This window comes from Frankliniella occidentalis, unplaced genomic scaffold, assembly GCF_000697945.3.
Source record: "Frankliniella occidentalis isolate FOCC.00 unplaced genomic scaffold, Focc_3.1 Scaffold105, whole genome shotgun sequence".
Taxonomy (NCBI): Eukaryota; Metazoa; Arthropoda; class Insecta; order Thysanoptera; family Thripidae; genus Frankliniella; species Frankliniella occidentalis.
In genome coordinates this window covers 1,000,124-1,007,126 of record NW_026267234.1, presented here as the reverse complement: position 1 = coordinate 1,007,126, position 7,003 = coordinate 1,000,124, and positions in this window count along the sequence as shown.

Below are 7,003 nucleotides of genomic sequence, written 5' to 3'. Positions count from 1 at the left end.
CACGGCTGTCGTATGGGCTGCCTAACCGCCGGGCTGACGCTGCTGGCGGGCGGGTTGGCCGCCAGCGGCCGCCGGGGATCGGTTGGACAGAACCAGGTCAGCTGGCAGGGGCAGGACAAACTCACTTACAGCTGCACCACCCCGACCAGGGGAGGCCCTCCATCGTGTGCAATCACTTACTGCACGGCGGTGCAGTGCGGGGGAGGAATCCCGGGAGAAAGAGTCGGCCTGCCGGGCCAGGATGCACGCAGGGCGCAACAGCAGAGCCAACCAGAGCTTGAAGGAAGACATCCCGGCACGCTCTCCCGCCCTCTCTCTCTCTCTCTCTCTCTCTCTCTCTCTCTCTCTCTCTCTATGTCTCTCTTTCTTTCTCTTTTGACCGCTTGGAAAGCGCGAGCCGCGCACGAACGGCGCTCATCAGAGCTTCGAAAGTGAAGTGATGGGCGGCAGGGTAACACTGGCTAACGCCGGGCTAGCGCTGGCTAACACCGTGCTGACGCTGACTGATGCTGTCTAACGCTAGGCTAGCGCCACGCTAACGCTGGCTAACGCTGGCTAACGCTGGCTAACGCTGGCTAACGCTCAACTACTCACCTCATTCAGAGCGCGGTACCCGTCCCAGGGCTGCGACCACGACCCCGCCCAGGGCCCGCCGTCGAGACCCCCCGGCTCCCCCGGGCTGCGGGACTCCGGGGACGTCTCTGCGGAGGTGGACGCCGAGGATGACGCCGACCCCGAGGACGAGGAAGCTGACGACGACGACGAAACGGAGACGAGCGACGCCGCCGTGCTGCTGCGCCGGTGGACGAAGGCGGGGGGCACGCCTAGGGTGCCCGGCCGAGTCACGGGGCCCGGCTGCACCCGGTGCGGCGACGTCTTGTTTCTCCTCGTCATGGTGGACCCTCCGGATAGACCTGCTGCAGACAAAGGGGTCCAGGCAGTCCGAAATATAACACGCTGCTATGAACAAGTAGCCACCCCCCCCCCTCCTTTCCTCCCTTCCAGCAGCCGGATGCATGCTTACACGGACAGGCGGGTTGCCTACATGGCCTGAAAGGCGCTGGGGCCGTCTAGGACGTCTAGAGCTCGCTCGCGAGCCGCATATTGCCGAAAAGCGCTATGGCCAGAGATGATATAGTCACCCCTTCCCGCACATGGGTGGCAGCTGGAGAGAACGGGGTGACTCAGCTCCCGGCAACCGATCACGAAGTAGAAAACTCAATGCAACAAATGTATCGCAAAATTCGATAGAATGCTAAAGTTTTGGCTTCGCGGCCGTCAGCGTCAGCCCACGACGCTTTCCTCTACACCCACCACAGGCGGGGGAGAAAGGCTGGCATGTCTGAGGCGAATCCCAATACCACTGCTGCCGGAACGCAATGGCAAAAGTCAAACGGGCGAACGATAGGAATGCAACTGATGAGAAATTCCTCATCCGCGCTCACTCTAAAGAACTAAACGGGAGGGGAAGCGAACGCGCGCTGCGTGTGGACCGGGCGTTGCTGCTCACATCGGCTCACCTGCAGCTAACCTGCGGGGGCGGGCGCCGCTGGCGCGACGAGCTCTGGGCGACTGGGGCGGAAGCGCACTATCAGTCAACTATTCGCACGGCCGGAAGTACCGGCTAGACGGAGGCGGACACTCGCGTGCCGATCGCGCCACACGCTACCCGGAGGGCACAGCGACAACGACGACGGAGACGCGGCCCGAACGTCACGCGGCGGAGGAGCAGGGCGCGGGCGCGATGGGGCATTTGTGGCGCTTTGGCACCCCTGTCCTTGCGGGCGGCGCGGCGCGGGTGCGCTCCGTGACGGTGCGAGTGACAGCACAGAGTGACGGGCTCGGCCCGGGGCCGGCGGGGCGGCAGGGCCTGGCGATGACGTGCACCCCACCCCCGAGCGGCCAGCGGCACTAGCGGCCGAGCCCGTGGGCCGAGCCGCGGGCCGAGCCCAGCCCCACGAGACATGGCGGGGCGTGCAGCCCGCGATGGCCACGTGACCACGTGACCGCCTAACAGTTACAAGAAGAAAAAATAAAAACATAAACAAAAATTACTACAGTTGGTGAGAATTGTGTCATCGTAAAGTTCGCTAGGGCAGGAATCAACACTTTCCACAACTAAAAAAATGAATTGATAGTTTAAAAGGGTTGCTTAATTACAGATTGTGTGCGTACTGTACTATGTATTAGTGTGTATGTACTACGTACGTACTACTGTTTGTAAAAGCAGTTATGGCGCACCACAGCCGAAACACCACCAAGGGGTGCAATAACGAAGGGGTCGTCCAGAAACCACGTGCGCGACGAGGTCTCAAAATGATCAGGACGCTCAGGACGGTCATTGGAGTCCACGGAGACCCCATCCCATGATATTAATTCCCATGTGGGATCCCAAAATATTGCCCCCCCCCCCAACACACACACACGTGTTTTCTGAACGACCCCGAAGTCACGTAAGTTGCCGAGCACCGAACAAAGCGTCACTGTGCCAATTCGGTTTTCAACCCCTGTTTGCATCAGCCACGGCCTCGAGCTCTGCATGGGGCTTACAGTGCATCGGGATTACCCGCCGCGCCCTACCCTGGGCAAGCCGGCCTCCTGAGCCGCCCCCACCAGAACCCCGTTCACCAGTAACTACCCCTCTCGGCCCCCTGCCCCTCAGCTCAGACCCTCCCCTCCCAACTCGGCGTCAACGAACAGAAGAGCAAAACAACGTCTGGCCGTACCTGCCGGCCCCTCGCCGTGTAAGTGGATTTGCAGTCAAGGACAGGACAGGAAGCCATGGGGCTGGCTGAAGCGCCGCGCGAGCGCTCACGTGGGCGCAGACAGGGAGCGAGAGAGGGGAGGACAGTGGAACACAACTTTTACATACTTGAGGGGAACAGAGCAGCAGGCAGGAAGTATTTCACAACTTAGAGGGTACGGTGGAGGAACAACAGTGGAGTTCAGTGTTGTCATACTCCACGGTGTTGCAGACAAGATCAATCTAAAAGCTTGTGACAAAATGAGTATTTGAAAAGTAATCACAACTTTCAAAATAAGCAACACAACAGGAACAAAACATGAACAAAATTATATTAGAGTACACTTCAAAAAAGAATTTCACGCAGATATTTTTCTCATAAAATAAAAAGTTGGGGAAGATTGAGATTAAGGCAATGAACAGGTAAATAGCACATTACAGTATTGCTCAAAAGAGTAATAATTTGCGTAAGACAGATGAATGAGTTGGCAATGCAGATTGATGAACGAGTAGAGTCGGAAAACACATGGATACATTTTGTATTAAATTAAAATGCACTTTGACTTACTTCCCATCCATTCCCACCAAAATAGTACTTTGTCCAGTTTGCCTTATTTAAGACCCCTACGCAGAGAACACAGTTTGGTCAAAATAACGTCAAATGATGTCACTGTCAATATTTGGTTGTTAGGTGGCCAGCTTTGATGTCATTATGACCATTATAATATGTCATTTGATGCCAAATTGACAACAAATCTTGACACTGACATAACTGGATGTAATTTTGACTAAACCGCGTTCTCTAGGTAGCTACTTACATTTCCTTCTTTCCCATGTTTTTCTTCTCAGCTTTACAAAAATATTTTTCATTGGTATGAAAGATATTTATTACGATATAGTAAAAACAGTACCTCGTCGTGTCAAAGGGCTTGTCTTGGTACCAGTACCTGTGCATTGTTGAGCCACCGTGCAGACAGTCAGGGCCCGACTGCAGGAGAGAAGCCCCACTCGCCGGCCAAGCCAAGCCAGCCAAGCCACTCGATGAGCGAGTTGTCGAAGATTGACCCACGACGACCTACAGCCAAACAACATAGCGCCCGCGCACTGTGAGACAGGTAAAATAGAAGCGCAAAGTATTTTGAGGGCTCTTCACTTGTCAGAGCTTGTCATAGGTATGTTTATCTGAACAGAGCCAATGATACATATCTAAAAGTCACATGTGCGTGTGATAACCTCAAATTGCGTCATGCCGGCCCTACCCGTAGGAACTCCTCAAGGGACTGTTTTTCGTTGTAAAGTGTATACACGTTATATTTAATTTAAAAATAACTTACCGCTTCACTGTCACTTTGGTTTTTGAAAACTGTGAATCATTTTACGCCATAAACTGATGTCTACAGTCGCTTCGTCACTACCCTACCAACAGAGTTTGGTTACAAAACGTCAAATTGACGTATTGGTGACGTGAAAATGACGTTTCAGGGTCCCACAACACGTTGATGCGTATTTTCATCATTTTGGCGTTTTGGGCACAATCTCCGTACGCGAAAGCTAAAGAAGAACAGCATGACTGCCCGATCTGTTTCCCGCTGAATGCCGATTGGTCGACGAAGACGTCGGTGTGTCAGTCAGCCAATGAGCGCGCAGAAGGAAACGGATCGAGCAGCAGTGCTTTACTTCTCTAGGTTCCTGGTTTGCTGCGGCCAAATACCCCCCTCGTCTTCAGGTCTCAGTCTGTCTCGCGGCGCTACTCCGCCAGCTGGGACCTCGAGCGTGGCGTATCGGCAATGTCGAGCGCGAGATAGCGCCGCCAGGGGGTGGAAAGGGAAAAGACGAGTCGGTTCGCGAAAGACCGGTCATCAGAACCCATTGAACACGTAAGTTGTGCGCCGTGTCTTTACATAAAATGTGTACCCATTACGACACATTCGAAAGAGAATTTCCGCCCCTTTCCAACGAAATCAATATTACATTTTTTCGTTAAAAAGCGACTTAAGCGGTTATCCAGTGAGCAGTTGTCGGGAGCGCTGAACGCGGTACGTAAGCGGTTGGCCGCAGTCGCCTAGGTTTAGTAAGTGACTTTAGATAGGTGGTATCGCTATATCACCTCTTAAAGCATCTGCTTTGACCTTAAACTTTTAGGAATTAATTTCTATCTCGTAGCTACAGAGCTCAGATTTGGAGTCGGTTCATATTTTAAGATTACCCTTTCTTTCCAAAACGAAAACCAAAATTGGTGACCAGAATCGAAACCTTGGGTCGATTAGGAATGAAAATTTCTGCTGGTTCCTGGTTTGACTTTTGCAGTCGACGACCGATGTACTGGTTGTGGAGGGTCGGGGATGAGGATGACACGCACAAGTGGCGGCGAAGGGGCTGGTCGGGGAGAGGGGGGAGGTCCGTTGTGATCAGAACGGTTACGCGGGGCGTTGTGCGTCGGCCAGTCGCTCGCCGCCCAGGGCTGCGGCGGGGCCGGTGCTGGTCGGGGGGAGGGGGGGGACTGATCTCGTTCAACGCGCCTAAGATCACGCCGCTTTCCCCCCCGGCCGGGCGGGACGGGGCGGTGGGCGGAGTGAGGTGGAAGTGTAGTGGTCTCTCCCTTGCCAACTCGATTAAGAATGTGGCAAAAGGCAACCCAACGGGTTCGTGTCGTGGGTTCGTTGTGCGTTCGCTCGCTTTGTTCGCGGCGCCGCTGCTGCTGCAACGTGGTAATCGCGTTGTGATTGTGTTTTTGACAGAGTTGTGACACGCGTTGGGGCGCTACGCCGTACCAACGTGCTGTGTGTGTGTGTGTGTGTGTGTGTGTGTGTGTGACGGCGTGTCGTGAACACGTGACACGAGTAGCCATAGCCACCAGCATTTACTGCGAAAATAATAAAAGAGGCAATTTGCCCGGGTCGCGGTGGCCGCTGGCCTGCCGCAGCGGCCGCGGCGCCGCGGACGGCTCCAGCGAGGGCGAGGCTGACTATAAGGTTTTCCTTGTTTCTCGGCCGGCCGGCCGGGCCCGCGCCGTCGTGCCGTTCGCCGAGCCGACGGCATTGCGGGGGCGTTGATCCCCGCGAGAGTCCTTGACGCCTCGGATGGATTGCGTTACGCCTGCTGGCCCGCGGGCGACGGGGCGGCTGGTCCAGGGGGCCGCGCCAGGGCGGGAGGCCTGCTGGCCAAGACTCATTCGCGAGGCCATGAAAACTTATTCCGCTGCTGTATATGGTTCTTCGCTTAGGTTTAGAACGGAACAGCCGACGCATTTCATTGTGCGGCGTGGAGATTGCCGGGAGGGGAAACAGTTTCTCGCACCACCGGTCCTACCTCTTGCTGCCCCAAAACTGGCCCACTACCTCACTTCCTCACACAGCAAAAATTTTCCCGTCAAGTGCCCGGCTTACTAGGAAAACACTATTTTCACTTTCCGTCGCCAGCACTCTAAAGTTTCTGCTAGACAATATGCACAGCAGCTTCTGGGCATTTCGTGCTCTGTTGTAACTTAATCTAGAATTCTTTAGTATTAATAATGTTTTTCCAGGCACAGTACTTCTAGTTTATATGTCGCATGCGACGATGTGACTATTAATAACGCCATATTTGAAGTTATTATGAGCCAAAACCGACCTGGAATAAAACCTGAGGCATATGTACCCGACTTAAATTTCAGTCTATCACAGACAGGGAGCTGAGAAAGGGCCAGGCCTGATTAAAAACGTAAACGTCAACATCATGTTTTCCGCGCATGCACAGCAGGACAAACCGGAAAATGTCAATGGAATAAACATCCGGAAAATTCAGTCGGGAAGATATTAATTGTGTCGTAGATATTCAGTAGAACACCCTCCGAGACATTCGCCGTGGATGTCAACGTTATTCGGCCCGAGAGCTCGCCTCGCGTTGTGAGGGAGCGGCTTACGTGCGCGCAATCACGACTGCACTGCTCGGCTGCTGTGCGGTCCACGGCGTGTGTGTGAAGGAGAGAGAGAGAGGTAGAGAGAGAGAGACAGAGAGAGAAAGAGAGAGACGGAGAGAGAGAGAGAGAGAGAGAGAGACAGAGACAGAGAGAGAGAGAGAGAAAGAGAGTGAGTGAGAGAAGAGACAGAGAGTGAGTTAGACCGCTGTGGCCACCACGCCATCGATGTGATAAGACCCTGCATGGCTCTGCTCCGCTCTGCTGGGAGGCTGCGCTGGGCTGCGCCCCACGACGCACTCCGCGTGCTCACCAGGCGGGATGCCAAACAGTCGAGATTAGTCGGCCCGCAATAACAAAACAAT